Source organism: Cheilinus undulatus, linkage group 14 (assembly GCF_018320785.1).
Source record: "Cheilinus undulatus linkage group 14, ASM1832078v1, whole genome shotgun sequence".
In the NCBI taxonomy this organism is placed as follows: domain Eukaryota; kingdom Metazoa; phylum Chordata; class Actinopteri; order Labriformes; family Labridae; genus Cheilinus; species Cheilinus undulatus.
The window spans coordinates 30,375,014-30,391,952 of record NC_054878.1 but is presented as its reverse complement, the minus strand read 5'-3'; the positions used below and the strand labels follow the sequence as shown (position 1 = coordinate 30,391,952).

General features: G+C 39.6%; 1 protein-coding gene across 4 annotated transcripts in view; it reads left to right on the top strand.

The window, feature by feature from the left end:
* LOC121521233 (pleckstrin homology domain-containing family G member 1) overlaps window positions 1–16,939 on the top strand; it is a 106,142-nt gene that overhangs the window by 23,421 nt on the left and 65,782 nt on the right. Inside the window, exon 1 of one of the 4 annotated variants that reach the window (XM_041805044.1) lies at window positions 13,631–13,796. The exons of the other annotated variants lie outside the window; for them this stretch is intronic. The gene's annotated coding sequence lies outside the window, so the exon portion shown is untranslated. Of the gene's footprint in view, window positions 1–13,630; window positions 13,797–16,939 lie in introns of those variants that run through there. 4 annotated transcript variants of the gene reach the window in all.

The window sequence follows — 16,939 nt, the reverse complement described above, 5'->3', positions numbered from 1 at the left end:
TGTGCATGTTTTATTTAAATTCTGATGTAGTTCATCCACCTTGACCATATGCTTATGCAGAGATCTTCAGAATAAGTCTCTGAAGGCTTGTTTTGTTACTACTTTACCATTGAACACAATTAAAATGTATTTTTTTTTGAGTGGGTCCTAATGGGACCGAGCTTTTCTTAGAAAACCAGTATGTAATCAAAAAATGATTATGCCAATAACTTGACTTTAAGTAATTAAATTACATGTACATTTCCATGTATAGAGAGAGCTTTGAATAATTAAGTAACTTGGTCATATTTCAATTGAATTAGTTATGCAAACTTACGGTTACATGTTAGTTTACTCACTAAATAGACACTAAAGTTGATCTTTCACATAATCTTTATTTGTTAATTTAAATACCCATTAAATGAGTTTTCTCTGACCAGAAAGCGAAACAAGTCACAGCACTAACCTTTACACCGCTGTGTGGCCCATGCTAAGATGTATTTCTGTTTATTTTTGTCTCACAATAATCTCAAGCCAGACTTCTGCATGATTACTGAAACTTTATTGTCCTTTCCAGTCAAACATGAACACTGACCTCAAAACTTTATGTATAAATAAGTGTTATTGCATTGCATCAGCCCAGTCATGTTGTTACCTGTGCTATTGCACATGTGCACAAACACCCTTAAGTGAAAGGTAGAGCAAACCCACTGGACTTATTTTGAGTTTATATGAAGCCTATTGACACTTTGTTTAGCTATAATGATTAAATAACATTTTATTTAGTTACACTTTACCCCAAAATAGCTTAATTATTATCAAGGCCTAGAACCATTTTTTGTAGTGCGGGGTTACTGAAAGGTTTGGAGCTGCTGCTGCAAACCAACTTTACACTGCAACAATGCAAAATTGCATTGCTGAATATGGCTAGTGTTGGCAGTGCTAGCACTGCAGGACCAAACACCCACATTCCTGAGCTAAATATAGTCACTCCTCTATGTATATGAGTGTAATCTGCCACAGCCTGTGGACAACCTTACCCTCAGTTTATTGATAAAATAGTGCTAAACTTCTCAGTTTCTACAAAATGCTATCAATGCTATAGTAGTTAGCGGTTGTTCATATCAGATAAAAGAGCATTGTGGTAGTAAAGCAGCAGTCGTCAAGAACCGCTACAGTGGCTGATAGTGTTGGGACGCTGTGTTACATTTGACCAGGGTTGAGAGACTGAACTAACAAAATAATTAAACCTACTTATAATTGTGTGGCCGTCTACAAAGGGATCCAAATATAACCATTTACCCTACTAATGTGCATAACTAACATGGGTTGTATCATGATAAACAGGTTACAATACAAAAGGTTATGCACCTAGAAACACAAGTCATGATACTGGATCTGTCAGCATTCATTGGTTATCATCAATGATTATGATTTGTATCATAATAATTGATTATCATGTTACGGATTCTATATGTTTTGCATTTCTTCTTCCTGTAGGAGTAAGCAATTTGAGGAAACGACCTGCATATTCATGAGGTTTAACAGCCTGATTTGTGAAAGGTATAATCTACCTGATAAATTGTTTTTTTTCCAGATTTTGTTGCCTTCAACCTACTGCTTGAATTTACTTTAACATCCACCGTCCTAGAAATAACCCTGAAGTAAAGCCACATTGCCATTCAGTTGAAGTATTTCACTTGTAGGAGGTGTAAAGTGTATTTTATTTTAGTCTTTTATAACATGTTAAAGTGTACCTGGATGTGATTTACGGATGGCTGTGGTTGTGTATTTCAGTTTGTGGTTTTTAAAACGTAACCACACTGGTTTCCTGCACCCTAGCGCTGTCTCACCACTGTACCCCTGTGGCTCATGGGTAGAGAGCTGAGAAGATAATGATCTGAGCCCACAGGGACCATTTTGGGCAGCTCCTGCACAGCATAGGAAATAACTCTGAGTAAATGGCTAGAAATACTTCAGAAATTACAAGAAAAGAGGGGCATTGCTTTTCTGTTTAAGGGATTTTTTGTGTGTTATTAGTTGACTCAATTCTGCATGATCCATGCAGATTAGTTTTCTTTTTATGAGTTTGTTTTCTTTGCTTAGACAGCCTCTTGGCCATGAGGGTTAAGAGCTGTCCGGTGGTCCATTAAAGCCCCTGACTGACTTCCTGTTGTATTAAAGCTGACATGAAACAGGCAGGCTGTAATGAGCTGTCATCTCCAGCACTTAGCCAAATGTCCAGCAGTGCTAACAAAACTAACATGTCGCATCTGTGCTGGTATCTCTGGACTAATGAAAGTTTAAATCTGTATGTTTTGTGCTGTGTGTGTGGGGGGGGGGGGGGTTGAGGGGTTTGTGTTCATACCAGTGCAAGAATGTCAGTCTGTGTAACAGGTGGTATCAGCTTTTGCAGTTTGTCACTCAGACGCAGAACAAAAGCTGTGTATATTTCTGAATGCTGCCTTGTGTCTGGCTGCTGCATTGTCTGTGTGTGAGTGTGTGTGGTCAGCTATATGGACTGGCCATTGTGCCTGTGGCCCTCAGCAGATGTGGTCTGAACAATGAGCTGGGTAAATAAAAGGAAGTGGTGTATAAATAGCTTCTTATGTCTGCATGAGTGAAGTTCTTGTACTGTGTGCGGGTGAGAGAGAGAGAGAGAGAGAGAGAGAGAGATAGAGATCCTGTTTGATGTGAATGAATTGTACTTTGGGAAGTTGCACTGTGTAGAGCACAATTATTTTCCAAGCCTTTCTTATAGCAGCACATTGTGTTATATAAGTGTATTATATTTTTTCTATGATTGATTTTTTTTTTCACATTTGTGAATCTCTCAACTCTAATTTCTTCTTTTAGACGTTTGCCCCATGTGAAAATTCTTCACTCCTCCATGTTGACTGCAGCAGGTCGTGTTGCATACTGAAGCTCAGTTCGTCTATGCTCTCTAAATCACATCCTGGTGAAAAGTGTGAAAGATAAAGGAGGCTCCTTCCTGTGTTCATCCAGCCCTCTTTCTCCTGTGGTCTACAATATCCAGGCCACATAAGAGTGCTACAGGGCCTATAAAAAGTATTCACTCCCTTGGATGTTTGAGTTTGTAAATCAATCATGGTCAATATAATTTGTCTTTTTTGACAAAACAAAACTCTTAAAGTCAGTGGAAAGGGATTTCTACAAAGTAATGTCAACTAAATAAGAATATGTAGTGCAAAATAAGTGACTGCATGAATATTCACCCCCTCAAGTCAGTATTTAGTAGATGCACATTGGCTGCAATCACAGCTCTCTACCCTCCCAAGCCTTTCAGGGCTGGCTGCTGAGAAGCATCCCCAAAGCATGATGCTGCCACCACCCTGCTTCACAGTAGGGACTGTGGGTTTGTTGATGTGCAGTCTTTGGAGTCTGCCAAACATATCATCTTGTATGATGGCCAAAAATCACCATTTTGGTCACATCAGACCAATGAATTTACTTCCACTTGACCATAGAGTCTCCCACGTGCATTTTGGTGAACTCTAGTCAGGATTTAATGAGTTCTCTTAAACAGTGGCTTTCTCTTTTCCACTCTCCCATGAAGCTTTGACTGATGAAGAACCCAGGCAACAGTTGTTGTACTCCTTCAGAGTAGTCATAGGTGTATTGGTGGTCTCTCACTAGTCTGTTTGTACAGCCACTCAATTTGAGAGGATGATCTGATCTAAGCAGATTTACACATGTGCCATATTCCTTTCATTTCTTCATGACTGAATTCAGGGAGGCTGACTTGTAATTTTCAATAACCCTTTCTCTTAGTTGCTTGGTGTGTTCTTTTGTCTTCGTGGTGTAATAGTTGCCAGGAATGCTAATCAACCAATGACTGGACCTTCTAGATACAAGTGTCTTTGTACAACCATCACTTGAGACACATTCACTGAAGTTTGCTGTTAAAATGTTCTGCTGTAATGCTTTTTTGTCAAAAAAATTCTATCAACCATAACTGATTTATAAAATCAACACTAGGATAAAACATCCAAGGGTCTGAATACTTTTAATAGCGGCTGTATCTTCTGTAGATATTCCCTGAAAACAAATTATATAAACCTTCAATTAATGTCTTTTTCTTCGTCTCAGTTTATGAATTCCTGCCTTTCTTTGGGATAGGTGTCTTTGACATGAGCTTTTATATATTTCCAAAAAAAAACTGTGAAAGCAAAGATGAAGAAAAACTTGTTGATTTAAACCTGACAGCTCACAGTTTTCAGGTCCTATGGATTTCTCTGGGATGCAAAACAACTAAATGTTACGTGCTGCGTTTGAGTGACAGCAAAAAGAAAAAAAAACTGGATTGTTGGTGCCCATACAACCTGGTAAAGACCGTGTTTGGATAGGATACAACCTGGCGTATGACCTGTCTTAGTTTCCTGCATTGTTTCTGCCTCTTGTACTGCTGCTCTTATTCAATGTCCATGCTGCTATTTCATAGTATAGTTGGACAGTGAAATAATCTTTGTTCTGGACCATTTTCTATTCTTATTGTGGTTTTCTGATAGATTACTTACTGTCTGATTAATTGAAACAACAGCTTTATTGAATACCTTTAGTCCAGTGTGTTAATTGTAATTTTTTTAGAGGTATAATGACCTTTTCTGAGTTGCTTATCTGTAGAATTGCTTATTTGCTGGACTAAATAAACATAGCCATTTGTTTCTGCTTTTATCTTAAGGTGATGTTTAAATGAAGCTAATGTTTTCCCTCTCTTCTCTCATCCTAGATCCTTGTTCTGTTACAGCTCCACAGGGAGCTGCTGCTGGGTTTGTCACTGCTGGCCTATTTTAGCAGCATCACACTTCAGCTCAAACAGAAAACAGTTTACCACTGTGGGGAGCCTCAAGTCAGAAAACAACAGAATGAGGGAGGGGGACAAAGAGAGGTAGAGGAGTAAAGGAAAGTTAGATGGAAAGATGCTGATATCTAAGGCTGAGTTTTTAACTGTTGGACTCTGGTCGGGTTGGTTTCTTTAATATGAATGCAGATTCAGCTTTAGCTCTAGATAAGCACAGGTGAGTTTCAGCTGACTTAGCATGTTCATAAGTGTGTGTTTTTTATCAATATATGATTAATTCAAACCTCTAGTATTCTTAACTCAGTGTAATAAACAGTGATGGCTAGCTTTATCCATTTAATCCCTCTGCGCTGTTTGAAGCCGCCTCAGATTCAGTCTGACGGATGTTTCAGAATCATTGCTTATGCACATATTAAAGATCATTCTGGGTAATGCAAGCTTTGGGAACCAGATGAATCAGTGAGTTCATGTTTTATTTGCTCTGACAGACGAGCCTGGTGTCTCTCTTTCTCCTGCACTGACAGCTTTTCAACAGACCCACTTTTTATCTAACACCCAGGGCGAATATTTGTTTGTGGATTCATCTGGTGATGCCAGACAGGGACCATGGTTCATGCTAAAGTTATACTTAAGTCTGTAAACGACAGATCAACATTATTGCAATTGTTTGAGTTGAACTGTTTGAAATTTCAGATACTAGTGAAAAGAGTTATTTCTTCAAACTTTGTCCAAATGTCCAATCAGACTCGAGGACAAACTGATTAGTCTGCTCATTCCTTACTTTTTAGTTTTCTATGAATTACACTACCACAGAAACCACAACAGCCCCACACTTTCATTGTTTGGAAATAGTACTGAAATTCAACTGCTGAATACGCATGGATAACAGAAGTCTTTATAATAAGATATCATTTTTACATCTGTTTAAAGCAGAAAACCAGAAATAAAATGCCAAATTGTGCAGCTATATCTTGTTATTATTTCTCAAACATGTTTGGTATACTGAGCTGGAGACTGTGGAATCAGTGAACATTATCTGGGCCCTCTGTTAGTTATAGAAAGTGCTGTGTCTGTGCATTTGTGGTAGTTGAAGTATTTACAGGGCTCATCCTCCTCTTGGTAACATCTGGGTCGAGTTAGGACCTGTCACTAACATCTGTATTTACTGTAAACACCAGACCGGGAACTTTCTAGTTCCTGAGCCTTTCAACAACCTTATTTAGACGGACTGGAGACATATTTCTTGTCTTAATGTTGAGCTGTTATTACAGAGACTCGTGACAGTGAGTTAAAGCCATCAGCTGGACGGCATACAGACACTTCTAATAGAGATGCAGCTGGAGGGCAAGCTCCTTGTGTCCATCAAACTACAGAGTCTTACAACTATTGTCTTTGGTCATGCTGCTAAACAACTATCAAAAACTTACCGTTATTTTTTTTGTTACATTTTAAAGTATATTCATAAAGAATCTCAGAATAAATTAACCTTTACCTATAGTTTAACTGCATGAAACAACCAAAACAAACTTTGAAGTTCTGGGCCTAATCTTCTCCTGTATCCAGTTTTGAATCTTTGTCTGCATCTTTACTGTGTGCAAAGTCCTTAATCTATATTCTTTTGTGCAAATATGATATTTAAAAACTGCTGTGCAGATCTTTAATGTGTTTATTTTCAAGTTCACAAAGTACAGTTTCTTCTCCCTGAGTCTTATACGATCAGCGTGGATTTCTCTGCCTGTTATGAACGGCTCAATGAAGCCTCGGTTTAGGGCTTACTCCTAATTTTAGGCTTACTGGTTACAAAACCCACTATTTACTTTATTATGGAGGGGCGAGAGGGGGAGAGAGAGAGTCATGATTGAAGAAAAGTGAAGCCAGAAATGAAAAGAAGGGAAAAACGAGAAACATTACAAGGAGACAGACAGGATGGGGGGGGTTGGCTGTTCAGGAGAGGAGTGATTTTTCTTTTGGTACTGTAAATAATAGCCCCTGCTTGAGTTGGAAGCCTTTCACGGCTCCTTTTGTGTGTAGTGACATCTTAGGTTCCCTAAAGAGAGGCGAGGGTTCGGCTTCCAGGGTTTTCACTGGCATGGGAAAGGCTGAGTATTAGCTCGATATGAATATGAGGGAAAATAAAGCCTCCACAGGTCAAAGGGAACCTGCCAACACCGCACTCCTGGCTCTTTATCCTGTTCAAAGCCACATAAGCGTACATGCCGGCACACACCAATGCTACATTTGTGTGTGTGCTGTATCTGAGTCTGAGTATTAATGTGTGCTGGCTCCTGCTTCTGTGGAGAGCAAACCAGCGGTTCAGTTGCGGCCGTGTCTCTGGTCGTAACTTTAATGTAAAGCTTTTAATCTGAATGCCAAACACATGCACCCTCTGCGATGCACATTCATATTTATAGTAGTAGACGTATCAGTTACAAACCACACCAAGAAATATTATTTTAATGTTGGAGTTTGTAAACTTCAGAGCTTGTGGTCAAAGTGGTGACGACTCATTCAAGAGTTCAGTTCTATGCAGATGATGTCAAGGTTTTTCTACTCTATGGATCTGCCTTATGAAAATGTTGAAAAACATCAACAATCAATATTACAAATATGGAACAAAATATAGAACAATGAAGTATTAGTGCATCACTGCCATCATGGAGTTTGGGAACAGCCATAGGTTATTTCAAGGTCTAATAGGCAGAATAGATGAGGCACTTCAGCTCCAGCCTCTTAAACTAAAGCAAAGTTCCTTATCGCACTGCTTCTCCTCCACCTTCCATGCCTCAGACAGTGCATCTGTTTGTAGACTGATCTTTACTCAGATATGAACCCTCTAAATGATTTGGTTCTCATTTCTTTGAAAAACAACTTTGTTTGGTCTATATGCTTCACTTTGGAAAGTCCAGTGATTCCAGTCCAGTGAGCCTTGCAACAAAACACCAACATTGTGCAGCTACACACACCATCTAAGTTGGACAGAGAGGGGTTGACAAAAACAGTTTGAAACGTGTTTGCGATCTAAACGATAATAAGGTGAAAAAAGTGTAAACACAGGGCTGAGGACAACAAAACCAGAGAGCTTTTCCACTTTTTTCATACAAAGTCATAGCATAGTGATATATTTTGTGTATTTTTATTATCCTCTACATAAATGCCTAAAAGGTCACATTTTTTCAAGTTCTTTTTGTTACTAATTGAATCCTGGGGCTGAACACTGTATTTTGGTTGTGATATAATTTCTGTTTGTGTAGTTGTGGTTTTTATTCCCTTAAGAACATTTCTTTGCTGTTGTTGGGACTCTTAGAAATACATTTTATATTTCACTGGGGATAGAAATTGCATTTCTGGATGCACAGTACTGGATTTTGCCAATTTTTGATATGCCGATATTTCCAAATATATTGTAGCAGATGCCAATATCAATACTGATATTTACATTGCCTATATAAAGGTTCACCCCCCCCCCCCCCCCACCATCATATTTATTAATTTAAAAAGAAAAAAAAACCTACTTAATGTTAAAGTAGAAAAACGATTTCTACAAGAGCAATGCCATTTGAATAAAAATATGCAATGTCCAGCCAGTTGGTGCTAGTAGTGTCTTAATTGGTGAAATGAGGATCGCCTGAGTGGATGTTTCTCAAGTGATTGTAATAAAGACACTTGTGTCTGACAGGTCCAGTCACTAGTTAATCAGCATCCCTGGCTACCATTACACCATGAAGACAAAAGAACACTCTAAGCAACTTGAAGAAAAGGTTGTTGAAGAGTTTAAGTTAGGTGATGGATACAAAAAAATTCCAAGGCACTGAACATCCCTGGGGTTCAGTAAAGTCCTTCATCAAGAAACAGAGGGAATATGGCACATGTGTAAATAGGCCTAGATCAGATTTTCTTCACAAACTTAGTGACTGTACAAGAATTAGACTAGTGAAAGATGCCACCAACTGTTGCACAGGTCCTTCACCAGTCAAAGCTTCATGGGAGAGTGGCAAGGAAAAAGCTACTGTTGACAAAAACTAAATCTAGAGTTCTCCATGTGGGAGACTCCATGGTCACTAAACACTGCAGATCACCACAAACACACCATCCCCAGCATGGTGCAGCATGATCGTGACAGCATCATGTTGTGGGGATGCTTCTTGGCCCTGAAAAGAGAGATAGAGGGTAAAATGAATGAGGCAAAATATAGGAAAATCATGGAAGACAACCTTATTGAGCTTTAAAATCAAGGAAAAGGTTAAACATCCAAGGAGGTGAATGCTTTCCATAGGCACTGTAAATGTAGTTCTGACCTTTACCTTCAAACACATTTTAAATCCAATAATGAACAAAGAAACAAACTTCAGTCCTTGAAATAAACTTTGAATTTAAGGATTAACAAAGGAAAAGACTTCCACTGACGTAGGTCTGTGGGTTTTACTTTAAACTTATTAATTCATACTGTCACTATTTAACGCCAATATAACAACTGTAACCATCTGCAGAATTGTTCAGATCTGCCGACACTAATAATGAACTTCTTCAGCTTATATTTGTCAATACCACTATCATGCTGATCATTCCCATTTACAATTCACACTTTATGGGGGTTTACACCTAAAAGAGAAAAATGAGTGCACTGATCATGTTTTTCAGATATTTGTAAGTGTAGCACTGCCTTCTAAAGGTTATTTGGGGTCTCTGCTGCTTGCTTGAGGGACTCGAGCCTCCTAAGGTGGAATGTGACCTAAACACAAAGCCATCTGTGCCAAGTAAGAGTAACACTTCGTGTTACAATCAAAATTTAACTCAGGAAAAAGTGGGTCAGTGGGTTTCTTTCCTTCTTTTTCTTTTCCTCTTTTGTTGTCATTCTTGTTTTTTACACTTCACCCCCCTTTTTCTAATTGTTTTTCAAAATTGGAAAATCTTTTATTCTTGTTCGCAGCGCTAAAAAAATAAGTTAATCTCTTTAATTAAAAAAAAAAAAGTGCAGGCCAAATATGCCATCTTAAATTGAAATTGATATTTTCAGCATCATTAGGGAAGATCACCTCAAGAGACTAAACAGACAAGAAATACTCAGGAATATTTCCCCCATTTTCAGTTCAAGGCCACCAGGAAATCCATGGGTGGAGGAGATTAAAGATTGTAATGTTTGGTGACGCTGGACTGACAAAGCCGTCATATGAGAATTATTCATCTGCCTCATGATGTCACATCCTGTTTGGTTCCTTTATCTGTAAATGAGCAATTTAAGTCACGCAGGAAGTGGTAGCGGGGGGGGGGGTTTGTCTGGGAGGTCCCAAACTGATATCCAGTTCACGTTTCCACTTCTATCCAGTCTTTCCTGCTGGAAACACTTGTCTGTCAGTACTTACATTAACCTGCGGTGTTCACTTGATGTAACAGACTAAAATATACTGACCTATTTATTTCCACCATATTTTTAGGTATTATTTTGATATTCAGGGAGTTGTTGACACACAGAAAGGGATATGACTGGTTTCCTCAGACTGGATGTCACCTACATTCTTTAAGCGTTGAGTAAGGCTGGAACTAATGCAACCATGAGCAACATATCTTAACTTTGCTTCCTTTATAGGATGGAAGTAATGATTAGTCTCTACTTTTGTTGAATGTCAAAGTATAGAGCTTCACAGAAAAACTGAAGACAAACTGACATTTAGTTGTCCATGTGCAGCTTAACTATTAAAGGGTCAACAAAGTATCTTTGATATGTGGCTTCTTTTCACTTTGGTTGAGTAGTTAAACATATGTGAGTTCAACCCTCAGCCTACATACCACTTTATTTCCATATGCCCAAAAATGGTTGTCTCTTTCCTTGGCAGTCTTCAAGTTAGCTTGAAACATCACAAGCCTACGTCAACATGTTTTTAAAGGAGGAGGTGTTGTAGCACTGTCAAAAGTTGGCAAAGGTACCAAAATACCATACCGCCATACTTTTTTAACAACCTTTTGTTGGGATGCCAAGCATATCTATCGAACGCTAAAGGGTGGAAATAGATGCACTGCTGGGTTATGCCCCCATTATAAGTAAGAGTGATAATAGCTGTGGAAATGCAAGCAAGGTTTACCGTACCAAACTGTAGCAGCCCAAACTGGTGGAAATGCACTAAATATTTTGGGCTATCCTGCAAACAGATCATCCCCACTGTGAAGCATGGTGGTGGCAGCATCATGCTGTGGGGATGCTTTCTACAGATTCCATTTTCCCTAGTTTCCAAAACTCTCCTGAAAATCCCCATGTGTTATCTATTGTGTAAAGCATTACATACATTATCAAGTCAAAGAATACTCAAGATAACAAAGAATCCCTCACCAATAAAGTGTTTTTTTAACCATGCACTATCAAACAGAACAGGAAGCCATTGAAGAGTCCACTGGGGCTACTTTTCTGTGTTTGACAGGCAACCTGACACTTCTGCAGAGCTCCACCCGTCTTGTCCCAGAAGCAGACAACTTCAGATAACTTGGCAGTTTGTTTTCCCTCAGACGCGGTGCTATCTTCTGCCATTGTCTCTGCGTGTTTTAAAGTGCAAGGCGTGGCGTTGGGTTACAAAGGCTCAGCCCTGTGTTAGTGGGTTTATCCTGGTTATAATAGCAGGGAATAACTGACCCACATCAGGAGTGTTTGTGTGCTCACTGCTGCACTAGGTCACAGACTCTGAGACCTAAAAAAGTCCTTCATGTTGATTGACATTAACTAAAAGTCACAGCTTGCTCTATTGTGGTGTTTGTTTTTAAGAGGATTTAGGTCATTTATTTTTGCTTAACTACATCTTTAATGGTTCCTTACCAAAGGTCAGTGTTGGCCACCACGTGCTGTTTTGTTTTCCCTGGAAAATCTTAAACATGGAAGTGAGAGAGTTTGTGTGCTGACGGGAAAAGGAGAACTGCTTTATCAATCCCAGGAAGCCTTGCTACCAGGAGGCAGGAACAGCAGCCACTGGCTCTGAGTGGGGGGACTTTCCTCCATCCTGCTGTTAGGATGCAGAACAATGACCAAATGACTCACACGCGCACAATGACTGCTAGCTTTGGATGTGCTCAAGCAGGTCTGAGCGCTGTGTTTTTGGACAGTCTGTCTACCGTTTTTACAGATGACCTCCAAAGATTTCTGTAAATTTTCCCCCAGGCTTCCCCTGACATATTCATGACTTTCTTGTTTTTAATTTGACCTCACAGGGGGAGACTATGGCAGTCACATCAGAGGGGAGGCAAATATAAAGGATTTTTACCACAGAAGTTGATTTCACATGCACTACTGTAATATCAGAACATTTCAGGAAAACTGCAATGAAATCTTCCTGAACATGTTTTTCACACACCCACCTCACAGTGGGAGACTATCCCAGTCAGGAGGGGGTGGGGTCTCAGGTGGCAACAGAGGTTGGGATTTCACTCAGACATTCCAAAACATTCACCTTGCCGTCTTTAAACCATTTCTGTGTAGCTGCCACTGTAGGTTTTAGGTCATTTTCTTGCTGGATCTTCCCATATTTTGCCAAATTCATTTCACCCTCTACTTTTATTAGCCTTCCAGGGCAGGCTGCTAAGAAGCATCCCCACAACATGATGCTGCCACCACTGTGCTTCACAGTGGGGATGTATTTGTGGTGATGTGCAGTGTTTGGTGTCATGTCTGATGTCCAAAATGCACAATTTTGATCTCATCAGACCAAATAACGGTGTCTCCCACATGTCTTTTGGTGAACTCTAGTTGAGTTTTAAAGATAAAGGAAATATTTGAAATGAATTTTCTTTAACAGTGGTTTTTCTTTGCCGTTTTCCCATAAAGCTTTGAGTGGTGAAGAAGGTGGGCAACAGTTGTTGTATGCAAAGTCTCTCCCATCTCAGCTGCTGAAGCTTGTAACTCCTTCAGAGAAGTCATAGGTGTCTTGGTGGTCTCTCTCACTTGTTTCATGTGCTGTATTCTTCCTTTTCTTGATGATGGATTTGACTGAACTCTGGAGGATGTTCAGTGCCTTGGAATTTTTTTCAGTCCATCCCCTGACTTAACCTTTCAATAACCTTTTCTGTAAGTAACTTGGAGTGTTCTTTTGTCTTCATGGTGTAATGGTAGCCATGAATACTGATCAACCAGTGACTGGACCTCTCAAACACAGGTGTCTTCATACTACAGTCACTTGAGACACATTCACTGCACTCAGGTGATCCCCATTGTCACTTATTTCTTTGTGTAGAACTTTTGGCTGCATATTTCTATGAAAGGACTTGCATAAATGAAGATGACAGGAGTTGTATATAAGTGACCCACTTGTCGCATTTTTTGGGGTTAGAGAAGACGCGTCGTCCTTGCTCTGCCCTCTTTTTCTTTCCTCTTCTGCATCAGCTCATCTCCCTCTCTTACCCACCCACACTCCCCTCCTGTTCATCAGCATTACCTCGTATTACTTCTTCTAGATCACTGACTTCCCCTCAGTCTCCAGTCACAGTTTAAGTGACAGCTCTTCTCGCTTTTCTACGTTGTGTAATTTCTGACACTTGTGCTGCCTGCAGCACTGGCCGCCTTCCAGATCTTGCGGCGATCTTGCTCACACCGCTGAGAGAGAGAGGGAGTGAGTGAGAGAGCGATGAAGAGAGAGAAAGAGAGAGAGAGAGAGAGAGGGCCCAGTTTGGAAAGAGGGAGAGAGGCTGGTCTCGCAGCAGTAATTGGTCAGGAAGTGGATGTGCAAGCTCTTCTCTCCCCCTCCCCTCCTACTGGGCAGCCAGTTCAGTTGCTTCCATCTGGTCCCCTCTCTCTCTCTCTCTCTCTCTCTCTTTCCTCTCTCTTTCTCTCTAAACTGACCTCATAGAGGGGTGGACCACGGACCAGGCCGCCTTGACACGAGCCAAACGTAACTCTTTTTAGTCACTCAGCGTTTCTACGACTGTACGTGAAACCTTTCGAATGACATGGATCTAACTTGTGAAACAATACTGGGATACCAGCGGCTGAGGAAAGGCTAATAGTGGGGAATATCTCTGTGAGGTGAGTGGCAGGTTGTTGTTGGTTTTTTTTCATGACCAGGATGCTGACAGGGGCTTCAAATTGATGGGGTTTAATTTGTTCTAAATGCCTCTGCTGTCAGAGTTTTTCCATCTTAAAAGCTTTTATTAGAGCATAATTGCAGAGGTTCATTCCTCCAAAACAAGTCTGACCTCCAATTACTCAGTCCAAAGTTTCATTAGACTGTAGTGGCACCTCTGCCCATCTTTAATTAGTAACCATGGTGACTAATTTGGGGTTAAATTTGGGAGCTGATGTCAGACACAACACAAATAATGCTTTCACCTTTGTGTATCTGAGAAAATCATCTGTTCAGCTTTTTTTGTAATGCGCCTTTTTCTCAATTTAAGGAGTTTTTTTTTTTACATCAAGTTGCAGTGTTTTTATTTTAAATGGTTAAAACAAGATGAAAACCTTGGAGGTATCATGGCATTATCACAACATGGCTATCTTCAAAGAGGTAGCAAATTGAAATTCAGTTATTTCAAAGTCAAATTTCAGGACGATAACCTCAAACTCTTACCTAAGTGTTGGTGTGTGCGTGCACATATAGCGTGTTCTCCTTTGTGGGGTGTCCTCATTCTGGGAGCTCTAACTGGAGCACCCAGCTTCTGAGGGACGCAGACATGCGGACAAACTGGGATGGACTCATTATAGTTGTCATGTGTGACTTCAATGATTTAGATTTATGATGAGATGCTTCCTGTCCTTGAATTATTGCTTATCTGACTTCTTATTTACATGTATGGGCTTTACTGTAGTTTTCCTGTATTTTGACTGTTTTTATGTGAGGCTTCATCCATGTATATCTGCTCTAAGGTCACCCTCATACACCATATTACTGGATGACTGCACTGCAACATACTTTTCTTACTGTTGTCAACAGTTTTGTTGTCCCGTTTTCCTTCAGAAACAAATCAAACAAACTGGAGCTAAAATGTGACATTTTAAAGCTGCATGCAGTTTTTACATAATTTTCTGCTTTTATACACTAGTTTTGTTATTACTGCTTCCTATTTCATATATCCTTACAATGAATACAGTAAACTCATTCAGAATGACAATAAATGTCTTAAATCTTGCATCTGGTTAATATTCCTGAAAAACTTCTGCCTCTGTTTAGAATTCAGTAACAGTATACTGTCTATGATTTTTGTGCATCACGTGTTTCCCTAATGGGAGAAAAGTCCCTCAGTCTCCGCTCTGCTGGTCTACTTTCCTGGATCAAGACCCTCGTCCTGCAATTTAATCTAAGGCCAAACACAGCTTCCTCCATATTTCCGCCACACACGCTCTCTTTACATACACACAAAAACAGCAAATCAATGCCCATGAGAAGTTTGACACTGATTTCAGTGTCTTCGCTGTCCCAACACTCTCAGGTCATGCCACCTATGCTGAAAAAGGATGCTTCTGGCGACTCATGCCGTTTTTAATCTAATTTGAAATCTGAATGCAGACTGTCGATTCTAAAGGCTGGAACACCCTTATAAAACAGCCACATTTTAACATTAATGAAAGATTGAGGTGTCTGCAGGTAAAAAAAAAAAATGGAACTGGTTTGCTGTGTGCTGCATTTGCCCTGTATGCTAAGGGTCAACCGATATTGGCTTTTCAGGGCGGATGCTGCTACAAGTAGGGATGTTCTTGTCCGTCCGTTTCCCCATTTGGCTAAACACTCATTTAAATTGTGTATAACTGAAGAGAAGAAAATATTTAAAAAACAGTGAAATTCATCACAGGGTCCCTGTGTTAGCCACGCTGTACAGAGTATATCAGCCTCACATCACATCTGCTTTCATTAGCAGCTAGCTCCGCCAGACTTCGTTCCTCTTTGTAGATTAACATCCTGTTTTGATATGTGGCCTTTTCACTTTGATTGAGTAGTTATATGTGAGTTCAACCCTCAACAGCCTACATACCTCTTTATTTCCATTTATAACTACCGTGCTGTTCCTACTACACGCTAACTGCTAAGCTTCTCACATTTATGTCCGGTTAAGTGCCAGGATAGAGCTCAGGTAGGAAGGCAGCGGCCATTCACTGAAGTTATAGCAGCCTCTAGTGGCAGGAGGTTCACCACAGTATAGACCGGGATTTTAAGCTTGTGTTTATAAAAAATTATAGGTAATTAGTCCAACTGGCTTGTAAATATTGCGATGGCTAATTTGATAAACAAATTTTAACTGTTTAACTGATGGCATCCCTAATTATAAGTACTTAATGAAGCGGATAACTGATATTTGGAACCAATTTACGTTAATTATGATGTACACATTTTACTTAATTTGACAAAAGTCAAATTGCATGATTAGAAAAGCCCAAGCAACAATATTACTGAGACATTATTAGAAATACAAATCCATGGAAGTCATAAGAGCTTTGATATGTTTCATAAGACAACACCTGAGCTGAGACATCCTGGGACGTCATTAAAACAAAGACATCATAAGAACCCATGGGTACCCGGCCAACACAGGAACCCAACGACAGAACCTGAGACCAAGGGGACTGAAGTTTTAAAAGGCAAGTAAAAGAGAAGCAATAAGAACTAAAACATTAAGAGAAGTAAAATTGTAAAGGAAGAATAAGTGTAATAGAATATATCCGAGGAGGGAAAATGCTAAAATGATACAAGCATCAAGAGGGTAAAAGCTAAAACTAGTAAGAACTGCCTAAATTAAAAACTCAAGATCATTAATATAGAAAATCAAAACAGTAAAAGGAGTAAGAGATATTAAAACATGAATAAGAATAGTAAAAGATACTAAATAAGCTAAAAATCAGAAGTAGTAAAGAATTAATAGTAACAATAATAACAGTAAAACAGCAAAAATAGGTGTAATGTAACAAAAGTGGAGATAAAACGGTGATTGAAGGAATAGGAATGAGTAACCGGACAACATCACATTAAAGCAAATCTATAAAAATGAGTTTTAAGAAGTGATTTAAAAGCAGTGACTGTTTCTGTACGCCTTATTTCCTCAGGGAGGTCGTTCCAAATTCGAGGGGCCCTGATGGAGAAGGCCCTGTCACCTTTACTTACAAGTCTCGACTTTGGAACGACCAGGAGGCCCCCGCCCGAGGATCTCAGGGTGCGAGCTGGCTCATAAGGGATTCAAAGT